This window comes from Rhynchophorus ferrugineus, unplaced genomic scaffold (assembly GCF_030347505.1).
Source record: "Rhynchophorus ferrugineus isolate W39M unplaced genomic scaffold, kcgeb_rfMv2 rfM2, whole genome shotgun sequence".
NCBI classification, from domain to species: Eukaryota; Metazoa; Arthropoda; class Insecta; order Coleoptera; family Curculionidae; genus Rhynchophorus; species Rhynchophorus ferrugineus.
Window position 1 is genome coordinate 14,322,916 of NW_027472581.1, and position 17,963 is coordinate 14,340,878.

Consider the following 17,963-nt stretch of genomic DNA (forward strand, 5'->3'; position numbering starts at 1 on the left):
AAATTTTGACGTGGTGGCGTGACTGGGATGGTTATTCCATGTCGACTTTTACACTGCTTCCTGTAAACATTTACAATTAGAGTCTCACACTTATCCATGCCATGCCATGCCATGGATTCGAAGCCGGCGGAGAAGTAGTTTTAGATTTTCCTAATAGATGGCTTCAATAGTTGCATATGTCTAGTAACACATGTAAAAGGGAAAAATGCCACGAAAGCTTATTGAACATTTTTAGGCTCGTTATTTTCAGACTTAGCAGCGATTATACAAGGTCCAATTTCTTTTACATATACCGTTGAGTTAATAATGTTATGGACACATTACAGATTGAAATTATAATCTTATATATATATATATATATATATATATATATATATATATATATATATATATAAATGAATCGTTTTTCGTTAGTCTCGCTAAACCTCGAGACTGATTTGGATAATTTTGGTCTTGAATTATTCATGGAAGTCCAGGGAAGGTTTAAAAGGTGAATAAATTAACTTCGGTGATCCTTTGTGATAGTGACATTTCAAATTATGTGTTTTTTTGTTGATTTTTTGTGATAGTGACACTTTACTGCTAAATGCGCGAGAACCTTTCTCACCTTGATTAATTACAATTTACTATGCCGAGGAGAAGACGACCTGACTTAGGGCGTCGTAGTCAATCAAATGTGCGGCTAGCTACCTCACGTGCTAACTACTCTGATGACCAGAGAGAGGCAGATCAAGAAAATAGTTGTATTGCAATGTTAGAATTGCATTCTTTAGAGAGTGACAATAAAGTAGATAGACTTAGAATGCAACGAGTTCGTGCACATCAAACACAACAACAGCGAACACGGCATAATGAAATTGAGCGATTCCGCAGACACAGTGCTTCTGTGATCCTGGAACGAGCTGCATTCCACTATGATACGGCAATAGATTATTGTGCCAACAAATTGGTAATAATTGTAGAAATGATAATAATTTGGCGTTAAAATACAGTGGTGAATCTACTGGATTATGTTGTGCTGGAGGCAAAATAAAATTGCCACAATTGGTCCCACCAATAGATCTTTTACGCTCTTTAGTTTTTGGGATTGGAAATGATTCTAAGCACTTCTTGGCCAACTTTCAGAAATATAACAGCTGTTTCCAGATGACATCATATCATCACACATATTATATAAGACAATTTCATGCCCACTTTCCCACAGATGACCCAAAATTGCATGCAGCGGTTACCAAACACATGATACATGGACCTTGCGGAGTTTTCAACTACAATTCACCCTGTTTGGTTGACGGCATGGCGATCAGTTGTGAATATGGGCGATCGGTAGTTGTGAAGGTAAGAGAACAATATGTTGATGTAGACAATCGTTGAATCGTGCCATACTCGCCAATATTATCCAGAGCTCTTGAGACTCACATCAATGTGGAATATTGTAACTCTGTGAAGTCGATAAAGTACATATGCAAATATGTTAACAAAGGTAACGATATGGCCGTCAACAAAGCAATTTGGCGTATCTTTTCATTTGCGATCCATGACAGACACCCTACAGTAGTCCATTTAGAAAATGGTTAGGAGGAAAAAAGTCGAGAATTCGAGATTGTCAAAAATACGACCATTCGAAATTTTCTTCCGGTATAGTTAGTTTCCTTCAAATCAATCGACACTGTTATGAACTAGGACGACGTAGTCAACTGGAGTTTTTAAATCCACTGGAATTGCCTGGATTACTGCCTCACAATTTGAAGTTAACTGGTTGTGAAAAAGATTATGAATAACGTCATTGAGGCAACAATCATAAAGGGAAAATTCAAAGGAGAGGATGCCTTGATCCCGCGTATACCGATGATTCCAACGGATTTACCATTCGATTTTAAACGTTTACAATTTCCAGTGAGTCTTGCCTTTGCGATGACCATAAATAAATCTCAAGGCCAGTCGTTGGAAGTTTCATCGTTGGAAGCGGAATCAACTTGGAGTTTCCCTGTTTCGCGCATGGACAATTACAGGTCTTGTGTTCGCGCGTCGGAAAACCGTCATCTTTGTTTATTTATGCATCACAAAACAAAAAAAAGTTTATAAGAAAGCATTAAATTGATTAACAAACTGTATCATAACTGTATGTGTCTGTAAATATCTAATTGAAACCTTATAAATAGCCAGTGTTTCAGGAAAACTCTGTTTTTTAAGTATGAAACATCATGAGTAATTAATCGAAAATAATAATAATAATTTATTATTACTATTATTATTAATTACTGATTATTATGTCTTTTATTTATCGTTTGAGACAGTAAGAAGTCTGCCGGGTCAGCTAGTATTTAATAAACATTAATTAATTTAGGATTATTTGATTTAATATAATGTACATGATTCGATATGTCTACTAGAATTACTTGAAACTAAATAACTTAATCACACGGTAGATCATAAAGAACAACATAAAACCGAAAGTTCTGATACAAGATCACCCAGAAGAAAAAGCAAGGCCTTTCTTACATGAGCATATTTATCCGGTACTTTCATAAAGGTTTATGGTTTTTAATTATCTTAATATAGTACTGTACTACAATATCTTGCAATCGCCATGACATTGGCACACATACAAGTACTTTAGGTAGTACCTTACTAAAAAAGCGTTACACTACCGAATTGATTTCATTGCCAGATCATTTTTTAACAATTTTCAATGAAGCTGAACACGGACTGTTCTTTTTACTGAACATTTAAGATACAGGAATTATGAAATAATACTTTCACATAAATAATTTACAGTAAATGATTTTTTACTTACTATGTTGAGGATAAAGTTGCTATTACAATAAAGCTTATAGTGCCATAATTAAACATGTAAAAAGCAAATTAATATATCTGTGAATAATTATAAACTTAAGGGTTTTTAAAATGTTCATTAATTCATTTAAACATATACTATTCAATTGACTTTTTATATATATAAATATAAGGATCTTACAAGAAACTATACGGTAGTGTAGACTAATTTTGTCGATAAAATATTGATATACTGAGAAAAATAATATCTAATGTATTTTTGGCCGCTATATCGATATTTTTCTAAAAAATATCTATGTTTTTAAAGAGATATCGATATACTATGGGGAAAGCATAGGTATTTTTCAAAAATATATGAAATATCAGTCTGAGGTGATTCCTTCAAGGTGTTATCTCTTGACAAATATGTAAATTAACCTGTATTATTATTATTAACATCAAACACTTCATTAACAAATACGATTTCTTAATTTTTAAATTAATTTAATGTCCAGTCGACCATAAAGACTTACTTATTTGGTAGATATTTGACAATGACAGGGTTTTATCATCGAATAAATTCATTTCCATTACCGTCTCTTTTTATCGTTTCAACTTAGAAAAAAAAGAAGTAACAAAAAAATTAAACCGACTTCCAAAAATAAGTAAGAAACTTACTAAAATTTAAAAAAGAATCAATCTTTAGATTTTCAACACAAAAAAACATTTTAAAATAAAAAATTATATATAAATAAAATATATATATATATATATATATATGTAATATATATATATATATATATATATATATATATATATATATATATATATGTAATATATATATATATCTACTCACATCAATGTGGAATATTGTAACTCCGTGAAGTCGATAGAGTACATATGTAAAAATGTTAACAAAGGTAACGATATGGCAGTCTTCGCTGTAACCAATGCAAATGACGAAATATCACAGTACCAGATGGGCCATTTGCTATGTAAGTAACAACGAAGCAATTTGGCGTATCTTTTCATTTGCGATTCATGAAAGACACCCTACAGTAGTCCGGTTGGAAGTCCATTTAGAGAATGGTCAGGAGGACAAAAGTCGAGGATTCGAGATTGTCGAGGATCTCAATGCGACCATTCAGAATTTTCTTCCGGGACAGTTGGTTTCCTTCAAATCAGTCCCACAGTAACACCGTTATGAACCAGGACGACGTACTCAACTATCCCACAGAGTTTTTATCTTCACTGGAATTGTCTGGATTACCACCTCACAATTTGAAGTTAAAAGCAGGATCAGTTGTCATCATGCTGCGTAACATTAATCAACCTCGACTGTGCAATGGAACAAGACTGGCTGTGAAAAAAGATGATGAATAACGTTTTCGTAAAGGAAAATACAAAATAGAAGATGTCTTGATACCGCGTATACCGATGATTCCAACGGAATGACCATTCGAAAAAATACAAAACGAACGAACCATTACAAAAAATATAATTTAATTTATCAGAAAGCTTTTAATTGATTAACAAACTGTATCATAATTGTGCGTGTCTGTAAATATCTAATTGAAACATTATAAATAGCCAGAATTTCTGGAAAACTATGTTTTTTAAGTATGAAACATTAAGTGTAATTAATCGAAAATAATAATAAAAATTCACTCATACCGAGCTATTTTTTTATTAATTACGGGTTATTAGGTCTTTTATTTAGCGATTGAGGCAGTACGAAGTCCGTCGCGTCAGCTAGTAATAAATGAATTACTTTCAATATACTTAGTCTTAGTCTCAATAACACAGTCCCATTTCGGATAATATAGACTGATTTTCAATAAAGAATCACAAAATATAGAGAACTATTATTTTTGATATTTTGTGAGAAGAACTTATAACATTTACAATTTCATTTTCATAGGGTAATGTAATTTATAATACAAAAATACGATTCATTAGTATATATATATATATATATATATATATATATATATATATATATATATATATATAGTTATATATATATATATATATATATATATATATATATATATATATATATATAGTTATATATATATATATATATATATATATATATATATATATATTTATATATATATATATAGTTATATATATATATATATATATATATATATATATATATATATATATAGTTATATATATATATATATATATATATATATAGTTATATATATATATATATATATATATATATATATATATAATAGTTATATATATATATATATATATATATATATATATATAGTTATATATATATATATATATATATATATATATATATATATATATATATATATATATATATATATATATATATATAGTTATTATATATATATATATATATATATATATATATATATATATATATATATATATATATATATATATATATAGTGATATTATATATATATATATATATATATATATATATATATATATAGTTATATATATATATATATATATATATATATATATATATATTATATATATATATATATGTAATATATATATATATATATATATATATATATATATATATATATAGTTATATATATATATAGCTATATATATAGTTATATATATATATATATATATATATATATATATATAGTTATATATATTAATTAGCAGCTATTAATTAGCATAAAGGAAACCTACAAAGAAGTAAACCTTTTTTTAGTTTGAATTGAAATTGAATTTTTTAGTTTTGGAAATGGAATTAGGAATTCCAAATGTTCTGACTAAAATACAGCCAGGTGCCATTAAAATTCACAATGTCAAATGGTATTTTATCTGTCAGTTTTCAACCTGGATTGAATACTATATTTATTGTAATGGTATAACGAAACCCTGAAAATCCAGTAAGATTCTGCTTCGACATCGATAACTATATCATGACAAATGCACTCAAGGATGCGTATTGGCAGTACTTTGCTTTTACAGTAGCAAACAAGCCATGGGTACTAAATTGTTTTGCAACACCTGTGGAATAAAGCTCTTCAAGTAATCACTTATTGAAAATGTATAATTTTCATTTTTGTGCCAACGTTCGTGCCAACGGAGAGAGCAAAATAATCATGTAGATTATTACTAGTTTGACTCGATGACTGTTGTAGGTATAAGTGCAAAAAATAGCACAGTATAGATATCCTATTAGTGTTGAAGCCAGTTCCACGTACGGACAAGTGAAAAAAAGTGCCTTAAGAACTTCATTCGCATCACCGACGAGGAATGAAAGCCATTCCGTTATAGAAGAAAAACATTTAATTTATTAAGAAATGTTTGTTCGACTTGATATTCGAAAACTAAAGGCTGACACAAATTTTATAAAACCTTTAAGGGTTGATGAAGTAGTAGCATGGGCATTGTTTCAAAATGTTGTTCATAATTCATTAATTCCTTAAATTATTCATTTTGATGTTGAAAAAATCAAAATCTTTTGGAATTATCCATGAACCAGTTCTAATATTCAGTAACACAGAGACAAGTATTATAAAATTCTATTATTATTTTATCAATTGTAAATAATTAACTCATTGTTTTTTATTAATCTACTAGAACTTCAATGATCTACCCGTGGGCAATAAGTATTATTATATTATTTCAATTATATAACTATCCTGGCATGTAGAAGATCACTTCAGTCCTGTACTGATGTATGATTGATTTACTGATCCGCTGTACAACTCATAATCTAAATCTTATTCTAGATACAATTTTAACTTATTTTAAAGTCTATCTTAACTTATTCTAAAAACTATTCTAACTTATTCTAGCGAATATATAAATCTCACTCTATGTGTCTCTTAATTAGTTCGTATGGTAGTTTGCGTTTGGGCCTATGCACTACACTGTCATCCCCCACAATTAACTATGTGGTGAGTGCATTAGGATGCACTAACTGTCTTTCAGAGTACTTACACACTCGTTATGACTTCTAAGGGGATATCGCGCTGAATCAGTTAGTTGGACACGTAATATGGGGCATCGACGATGACTCGCAACGCTTTGTTCTGGAACCTGTGGATGATATCTACGTTAGATTTGCTAGTAGTACCCCACAGTTCAATGCCATAAGTTAAACCATTGTTATATAATCATACTTTAGATTTACGCCCTATTAGCCAGTACATTTGGTTTAGTTTAACCCCAAGCTGTTCGTTTTGTCACTACATGTTTTTTTCATGACAAAGGTCAATCAAAATGCATTCCCATAATTAACTCATAAAATTAATTCACTCCTGATAATATAACCTTTGATTTAACTCAAAGCAATAATTAAAATTAATATCGTAAATTATAAACGCATGTCTTCCTGTAGCTAACAAAGGGTAATAACTAAACTTTTAAGAATGTGCTAATTAGTAGAATTTTTATCACTATTACAATGTATGAAGTTTATTTTATACATACTTATTGTAGACACGCAAAAAGCATGCTTAAAAAAGCATTTTTTAAAGCAAAAAGCATAAAAGCATTTATTAAATAAGATTTCCTAGAATTAAAATGTCTTTGGAGAATCACACTGGCAATATTTCAATTTACCACCCTTTTACTTATACCTCGATGTGCTAATTTTCTTGACTTTTATTATCTAAGACTGTATAATAAATATGGCCATAGATCAATATGAAACCATTACACGCGAACATATACTATTTTATGGGAGAATGTCTTTATATCACACGTAATAAAAGGTTACAAAATCTTATTATCGCATGGAGTAGATTAATGACGTAACTATTATGACAAATATAAGACACTAAAATGTTAAAATTAACATTTTAAGTTATAAGTGTGAATGACTATTATCGGGTATGTATAAAAGGTGAGGTATTTTTTTATTTAAGAACCAACGGTTAATAGATCAACCACAAATTTGTTTTAAACTGGTAATACTAAATGATAACGTTAATTGCTTATCCACATATGTCATTTTTGTTTACAAAACATCTTTACATCCAAAAGGCAGAACTACTAATACAGTTTAGTACGTTTTTTATTATTTCTGAATTATTGAATCACTATGGATTCAACATTTTAAAATGTATAAAAAGTACCCATTCTTCCTCCAAGCATCCCCCTCCTGGTCATTTCTCAGATTGCCAATCGATACATCATCACAAATCTACTCCAAGAAGAAATATTGTTATCCTTTCCTTAAAACAAAATTCCCCGAATTTCTCTGCAGATATCCAGACCATAACTTGATATTTACAGATGGCTCCAAATTTACAACCAGTAATAGAATTCCTACTAAATTATCTGATCTGTTTGCGGAGTTATACGCCATCTTTATGGCACTTCAAGAAATAAAGAAAGAAATAGAACATAACTGTCATTCTTAAACACATTGCCAATTTCAATGCCATTGATCAAACATAATGTGTAAGCTTAATTTAGATAAATTGGTACAATATACCTTATTCAAGATATTATTAATCGAAACCCGCCACATTTTCCCATTATTCACACACCATATTGACTTTTTTGAGGTAGTCTAAGAAACGATATAATTTTTGAATGTTTAAAACACATTAGTATGTGCTCTTAAACACAATAAATGTTTTTCAATTGTAGGATATTTTAAATTTAAAAACTAGGGTCAAAATTCGAATACAAGAATTTTTTGACAGTCATGAAATCGCTGTGAGATATACTCTCTCCCTCTCTTTTCTCATACTTGTTTGATATATATATATATATATATATATATATATATATATATATATATATATATATATATATATATAACAATTGTTATCATACGACTATCATACGAATTGATTGAAAATATCACTTGTTCAGATCCAAGCACCATGACTTGGCTAACACACAGTTTCGAAATTCTAAGAAAATACAAAATTAGATCGATAACTGTATGGCTGCCAAACCATCCATGTTGTAGAAAAGAGTCGTAAATATATATTGTATCAAATTTTCCTTACTTGTACTTAATAAATGTATTTTTAAAACATCTTTTAATATTCTAAATAAGCTATGTTTTGTGAGTATAGCTAGTGGGATCAAACCTAATTTGACGGTGAAAAATGGTCGGAATACAAGCAAGACACAACAATGTTATTCTTTAACATGATAACGATTGACCCATGAAACAAACCGATGTTGCAAATCCGATGAAAACATACTTGGAAACATTAAAATAGGAAGACTACTCTACCCGCTCTATTGTCCATAGCTTGCCGCTTCTGATTTTTACTTGTATCGAGATATGAGTTGTGACCTGTTGAGTAGAGCTTCACTTCTTATGAAGCTGACAAACTAGGTCGTATATATATATATATATATATATATATATATATATATATATATATATATATATATATATATATATATATATATATATATATATATATATATATATATATATATGTTGTATATATATATATATATATATATATATATATATATACATATACTCTACATATACATATATATATATATATATATATATATATATATATATATATATTGATAGCAGTATAAATTTGACAGCTGTCAGATCATTAGTTTGTGAATTAAAGCATTTTGAGTGAATCAACTTTTGTTATTATGAAAAAAATGGATAAAAAAGAATTTCGCCTGTTGATAAAGTATAACTTTTTGAAGGGAAAAAATACAGTTGAAGCAAAAACTTGGCTTGATACCGAGTTTCCGGAGACTGCACCCACATCAGTCATCAAGAATTGGTATGCTAAGTTTAGGCGTGGTGACATGAGGACGTGGTGAACGCAGTGGACGCCCAAAAGAGGTTGTTACAGACGAAAACATTTAAAAAATCCACCAAATAATTTTGAATGACCTTAAATTAAAATTGAATGAAATAGCAGACATTCTCAAGATATCAAATGAACGTGTACATCATATCATTCACGAATATTTGGGTCTGAGAAAGCTCTGTGTAAAGTGGGTGCCGCGCGGGCTCACTTTTGACCAAAAACAACAACGAGTTGATGATTGGGAGCAGTGTTTGAAGATGATCAAGCGTAATAAACCTGAGTTTTTGCGTCGATATGTGACAATGGATGAAACATGGCTCCATCATTTCACTCCGAAATCCAATCGACAGTCATCCGAGTGGACTGCACACGATGAACCCGCTCCAAAGCGTGGAAAAACGCAACAGTCGGCTGGCAAGGTTATGGCGTCTGTATTTTGGGATGCGTATAGAATAATTTTCATTGAAAAAGGAAAGACCATCAGCAGCGACTATTACATAGCGTTTGAAGGACGATATCGCCGAAAAACGGCCGCATTTGAAGAAAAAGAAAGTGCTGCTTCACCAAGACAATGCACCGTGTCACAAGTCAGTGAAAACTATGGCAAATATCCATGAAATGGGCTTCCAATTGCCTCCCCATCCACTGTATTCGCCAGATCTGGCCGCTAGCGCCTATTTCCTGTTCTCAGATATCAAAAGAATAGAACAGTTATCCGAGTGGACTGCACACGATGAACCCGCTCTAAAGCGTGAAAAAATGCAGCAGTCGGCTGGCTAGGTTATGGCGTCTGTGTTTCGGGATGCGCATGGAATAATTTTCATTGACTACCTTGAAAAAGGAAGGAACATCAACAGCGACTTCTAAATAGTTGTATCGGACCGTTTGAAGAACGAAATCGCCGAAAACAGGCCGCATTTCAAGGAAACGAAATTGCTGCTTCACCAAGACAATGCACCGTGTCACAATGCATGAATTGGGCTTCGAATTCACTATATTCTCCAGATCTGCCCCCAGCGACTATTTTCTGTTCTCAGATCTCAAAAGAATGCTCGTTGGGAAGACATTTTCATCGAATGAAGAGGTGATCGCCGAAACAGATGCCTATTTTAGAACAAAGGACAAATCGTACTACAAAAATGGTATCGAAAAGTTGGAGGGTCGCTATAATCAGTGTATCGCCCTTGAAGGGAATTATGGTGAATAAATAAAAAAAAATTGTGCCAAAAAAGGTGTCCTGCTCTGGTAGTATTTTATATATTTTTTCTATTGACAACGAAATAGCAATAAAGGTTACTGACCAGCCTACCGGTTGGTCAGTACCAACCAACTTAGAGGTGCGGAGGACCATGGTTCGGATCCCACGTTAAGCCATAAAAAAATCCAACAGTTGAATGTTACCCGCTTAGATGGTTTCCAATGGAGAGACCTTTGAGAATTCACATATGTTAATGCAGATAGCCTTTTTCTGTCATTCTCTGAATACATATCCAGAAGAGTATTTTAGACATATTGATCGAGAAAATGTGTCTCAAATCATCTCACAAAATAAATACAAGCTATGGAATGGTATAGAACGATGGTAATAAAAAATTTAATAAAAACTGTGAATTTATAAGGAATATATTTATGAATAAAGTTAAAATATTAGTAGCAATTTAATGGCAAAATTTTAAAACTAAAATATATAATATTATTATTTTTTCACTTATTTTGTGTATTTAGCAGATAAAACACTTGCAATTGATTATTATTAGGCTTATAAATTAGTTTTAAAGGCATTTTTTAACTTGAAGCTTTATTGAGAAATATTTTATAAAAGGCAGTGTTCATGGATAGCCTCTATTTTTTTCCATTTCGAAAGAACGATGTATTTTTGAGGCTATACACGAATCGACCTAGTTTGTCAGCTTCATAAGAAGTGAAGCTCTACTCAACAGGTCACAACTCATATCTCGATACAAGTAAAAATCAGAAGCGGCAAGCTATGGACAATACAGCGGGTAGAGTAGTCTTCCTATTTTAATGTTTCCAAGTATGTTTTCATCGGATTTGCAACATCAAATTGTTTGTTTGTCAACAACATTTGTTTCATGAGTCAATCGTTATCATATTAAAAAATAACATTGTTGTGTCTTGCTCGTATTCCGACCATTTTTCACCGCCAAATTAGGTTTGATCCCACTAGCTATACTCACCAAACATAGCTTCTTTAGAATATTAAAAGATGTTTTAAAAATACATTTATTAAGTACAAGTAAGTAAAATTTGATACAATATATATTTATTATTCTTATTATTATTTATGATTTTCTACAACATGGATGGTTTGGCAGCCATAAAATTATAGAAATAAAGATATAGATCTAATTTTGTATTTCCTTAGAATTTCGAAACTGTGTGTTAGCCAAGTCATGCTGCATGGATCTGAACAAGTGGTAAGCATGTACCGTATTGCTGAGTTTTCAAAGATATTTTCAATCAATTCGTATGATAGTCAGTTGCGTCCCTATTGCAGTACATAAACAATTGTTAATGTTCATATTAATATTTTACATTTTTCACCAATGGATATCGTTAATCAAAATACATACAATACCCTAATATTAGTTCTTATCGTGTCCATACGATATGGATATTCGAAAACAGAAAGGACCTCAGGTCATCAATGGTTTCAAAAAACGTGTCACTTTTTCAATGTAAAATCCATATGGTCCTTGAGACATAGAGAAAAAGTAATATATAGAGATGGTGAGTGCATTAAACAACACGGTTTCTAATAACTTTGTTGTAACAGAAGCATAAACTTCTTCAAAAATAAACACCAATATTTTAGTCCAGCTAGTTAGTTAAACACTAGCGAAATATGATAAAAAAAATTAACAATAATCTATGTTAAGTGGAAAACGTAAAAATATTTAATTATATTTAATTAAAATTTTAATATAACGTATAATAATTACATTTTTGTGTTAATTTTATCATTAATTATATCTGCATATTTCATATTAGATTTACACATGCGTCATTTTAATTACGTAAACGCTATTAATTAATGTTATATGTATTATTGCATAAAAGCACGTACACAAAATTGATAAAAGTATAATACATGCATTATATGAGCGTTTAACAACTTATCTCTTATAATTAGATATATTAATACCTCTTGTTCTTCTATCTTAGTTAAGTGTAATCGTACTGAAAAATGTTGTTGACAAAATAAAATATTGCTCACAGTATATGTGTAAAATAGCACATATTTGATAAATAACTATTTTCTTAGATAGTAAATAAAACATACTTAAAATTAATTGGTAACAGTTATTGTGAGAAGTTAAATGAAATTAATATATTGGTTCCGTATGTATTTAATAAAGTTCAAAATAATTTCCAGAAAACATATATACCGAAAATTCTAAACAAAATTGCCATTTCTGAGGATTTTTACCCAATCTAGAGACATTTGATATATCTTGGGTTAGTAAATTAAGGAAATTTAACTTATAGTCTATTCAAAAATTTTTGTTCATACGTCATGAATATGTTTAATATATTGCCTGCCGTCATTTGTAAATTCATCTCGTAATCAGACAATATTTTCCTTCTCATTTTATTCTAATTAAAAAGAGACGCAATCCTGTCTGATAAGTTCGAACTCTTAAACGATTGAGCCTGATAAAGAAGTACAGTTGTCAGGCGTATGTACGATTCTTGAAACAATGCACCTTAAATTTCATTTCATTATTTCCATTTCATTAATCAAATACAGTTTAAGCAACTTTTAACAATATAATAAAACAAGCATGATAACCTCTTGTTTATAAAATCAAGCTCATTTTGTTGGTCTATAAATTGTATTAAATTATTTTGTGTTAATGTATTTTATTAACATTCTTGTTGAAGATGATATCTCGGTTAACGAGCCTTAAGCCAAAATATTATTTATAAGTATCTTAACCAATATACATTTGATTCAAGTAAATGAAACCCTTCAAAATAATTAAGTTTTAAATTGATGACACTTTACAAACAACTTTTTAATTGCTAAGAAAAACTTTTCATGTAGTATAATCACATTTACCTTTGATGTAATTTTACCATTGCCTCATTTGGTGTGTGCAACACAAATGTGTTTTGGTTTTAAAGTGTGAGTAATATTTCTTCTGTTGTGTTCCTGTAAATAATAATATATATGAACACAAATACTTTATATAAATAATTGTATACATAACAGGTAAACGCAATGCTAAGTCACAGATACATATCCTTGATCTAGCTAACTGGGGTTCTTTCTTCCAAGGAAAACTACGTCTGGTAGGACAGACAACACTTTTGAAAATGAAGCTACATTGTAATCAAATAATAGTGATTATATTTAAGGCGCAAAAATGCTGATCGTACTTTATGTAAGACGCACAAAAATGGCGTCGTAAATAACCTGAAAAAACAATCGCGTTATAGATATGAGCCAATCAAACGTCTTTGTAGACCAATTCAAATCAACCAATCAAAAATGAGGTCTCAGAGCCAGCATTGAACAGCCTTCTATATATACTCTATGATATATATCGTATCAAAATATGATGGAAGGTATAGAAAGTTATAGTTAACATCACATAATAAATATTAAAGTTTACAATTTCATTATATGCATATAATGTCTATTTGGATATGAAATTTCTACACAAAAATATAATTGAATTGTTATGAATATAGTAATACTAATAGTAATAACAATAAAAGTAATGAATACGATATAACGTGAATAAATTTAAACAAATATCTATAATATAATTATATATTTATAATTAATATATTTAATATCTATAAATACATAAATTATCAATTAGTGTGTATTACTATATAATAAAATATGATTATTGATTGCCTAGCTCAAATATGAGCGCTTGCGCAAGTCTTAATCAATAAGTAAAATTAACTGAAGTTATTTTGATTCCGTATTAATTTTCAAGAACATTCATCCTTTTCACTTTACGGTTATGTACCAACCGGTAAAACTGGTTGTATATCGATGATGAAAGAACGCGCCATCTATATACGGTAATTCCCCGAAATTATTAATCTTGATTATTACTGTAACGTACGGTATATGTCGTCTTACCTGGATTCCCGTTTAAAAATAATTGTTCTCGAGAACACTCATTTAATGCCACAAATATTTAGGATATTTTAAGGATATTCTAAATATTTTAATAGTACGTTACCCAGAACACTGATTTTTAATCAGCATTTACAATTCTAATAAAAAATAAACAAAAATATGATTCACTTTATAAGTGATAAGTTGGTGTAAATACTTAATTTAGTATTATATTAGTATTTAGATTAGTTAGTAATACGATATTAATTAATTTAGTAGAGAGATGAGAAACATTAACTAAGTGCTAAAATTTGTTAATTTTTTGTATATGTTATTTAATTTTTAATAAAGTTCATTAAATTATAATAATTTTTTCTTATAGAAACCAACCTCTTTAAAGTAGTATATTAGGAAATATTAATTTTAATTTGTTTCTATTTAGTGTCGTTTCTTTATATTTTTTAGGGAGCCTAAATTTAGGTTCTTAATGCACATTACAATAAATATTTTAATTAAATATATATTAACATTTCATTGTTATATTAATTAAAAATTGCTTAGTTGAATTAAATTTTATTAGTTTATTATTTTTTTATCAGTTTATTAAGGTTTGTCGAATTAATTTTGTAATTGTTGTTCACCAAATTTATAGGGAATTTCGTGAATATCATGTTTTCCATAGTCAAACAACAAAGTAACTTATTTGTTAAATGATAGACAAACTTATCAAACATATAATAGATTTTATCTATACTAAAAACCCATTTCCTTAAAATTGTTGTTATTCTTTTGTGTTTTTTTGTAGATATTGGTCTATAATCAAGACTTATTAATCAACAAAGGAGAGTTAGATCTCATAAAACTTGTTGGGATTTGTTGGTCGAGAAGTTGTGTTGTCCACAAAATTTTACGTTTTAACGCCGTTGGATTTTATTCTTCAGACATAGGAAAGACAGAAAGAAGCATGACAAATAATATCATTCATGAAATAATGCTAAAATTATTTGTAATAAAAGTTAAAAATGCAAAAGCAAAACACCGGTAAAACCTGGTTGCTCGGAAGTAGATATAATGAATATACGAGGGAAATTTTTTTTGAAAAATGAATCTCATATTATCTTTCATACTTCGCTTCAAATTTAATTTATATGAATTATATTTCAAATGATTCGCATGCCATCACACTTATATCAATATATAATGGCTTTTAAAACACCCATTATTGCCATGGTTAAATATTATAGTATTAGAATTTTTTTAGAAACACACCAGATGAGAGATTAGGCGGAAAAAGGCATTTTTCTAAAAGTATTAACAAAATAAATGTACACATGAGCCGAATCTTTGTTTTGATTTTAAACTCATATTTTTCAATCTGTGCTAGATTGCTTAAGCCAACATTTATAATATAATAGTTAGGATGTCGAACGCAAATCGAAATCATCCTTAAGAAATAAGATATTACTATATAAATCAATGCTTGGGTCCATTTTATCCTACAGAATCCAGCTATAAGGAACTTCTAGCAAATCTAATAAAACAGCTCATTCAATGATTCTTAAAAAATGTGTTGTGTGTTGTTCAGTACTACGTTCTGTACTCTAATGCAGTGATATAACCGTGACATTCCTCTAAAACCATAAGGAGTAAAATTCAAAGAATTAGTGTTAAGTACCCCGTATTAGTGCCCTCCAATGTACCTGCCAATCAGCTAAATCAGCAACAAGTTGTAAACTGAAATGTGTACACTAAAACCTTTACTACTATCCGGTCTAATTATTGGACAGATATAGATTTTAGAGCAATACTTAGAATAATATATGTTACATAGATCACTTACTAAAGTACTTATAATAACTACAATTTCTCTATTGCACCATTTTTTTTGTTTCATCTTCCATTTTGTTGATTTAGTCAATATATATGTCAAAATTGAGGGTGGGGAATTAGTTTTTATAATAAAACTATAAAATTTAACTATAGTTGATTCCATGAGCCAGCTCAGAAGTTCATTCAATTGCCATTGAATTAGGACTCTTCCTTCTTCCTCTGACCACACTCGTGCCAAGAGTGCACTCATTTTACAGCCCCTCGACATGTTATTAGGTGGGGAGGGTTTCTCCGTATCTGTTGGAATATCCAAAGGAGGCTTCATCATAACTACTTGCAGTCAAATAAATGGCGTACGCTCACATATGTCTGAATGCAATCTTTAGAAATTTCATGAGGTGCTGAGTCATTCATATTTCTCCAAGCAATTAATGCTCTAATATATTTAGCTCTAATTTAAAATGAAAAGAAAACAAACTAGAAATATTAATGTCTAACAGGTCAATTCAACAGTCCCCGGCTTGATACATAGATGGCGCTACTAGAATTAATGTCCATACTAGAACAAATCCATATGTTTTTTAGTTAGCCCTAACCCTCAAAAGATGCGCGTATAAATTTGACAGCTGTCGGATCATTAATTTGTGAATTATAGCATTTTGAGTGAAGTAACTTTTGTTATTGTGAAAAAAATGGATAAAAATGAATTATGCGTGTTGGTAAAATATTGTTTTTTGAAGGGACAAAATACAGTTGAAGCAAAAACTTGGCTTAATGTCGAGTTTTTGGACACTGTCCCAGGAAAATCAAGCATCAAGGATTTGTATGCTACGTTTAGACGTGGTGAAATGAGCACTGAAGGTTGTTACCGACGAAAACATAAAAAAATCCAGAAAATGATTTTGAATGACCATAAAATTAAACTGAATGAAATATCAGACACTCTAAAGATATCAACTGAACGTGTATATCATATCCTTCACGAATGTTTGGGTATGAGAAAGCTCTGTGCAAAGTGAGTGCCACGCAAGCCCACGTTTGACCAAAAACAATGACGAGTTGATGATTCGGAGCAGTATTTGAAGTTGATCAAGCGTAATAAACGCCAGTTTTTCGTCGATATGTGAGAATGGATGAAACATGGCCCCATCATTTCACTCCGAAGTCCAATCGACAGGCATCTGAGTGGATTGCACATGATGAACTCGCTCCAAAGTGTGGGAAAACGCAACAGTCGGCTGCCAAGGTTATGGCGTCTGCATTTTGGGATGCGCATAGAATAATTTTCATTAACTACTTTGAAAAAGGAAGGATCATCAACAGCGACTATTACATAGCGTTATTGGACCGTTTGAAGGACGAAATCGCCGCAAAACGACCGCATTTCAAGAAAAAGAAAGTTCTGCTTCACCAAGACAATGCACCGTGTTACAAGTCACTGAAAACGATGGCAAAAATCCATGAATTGGGCT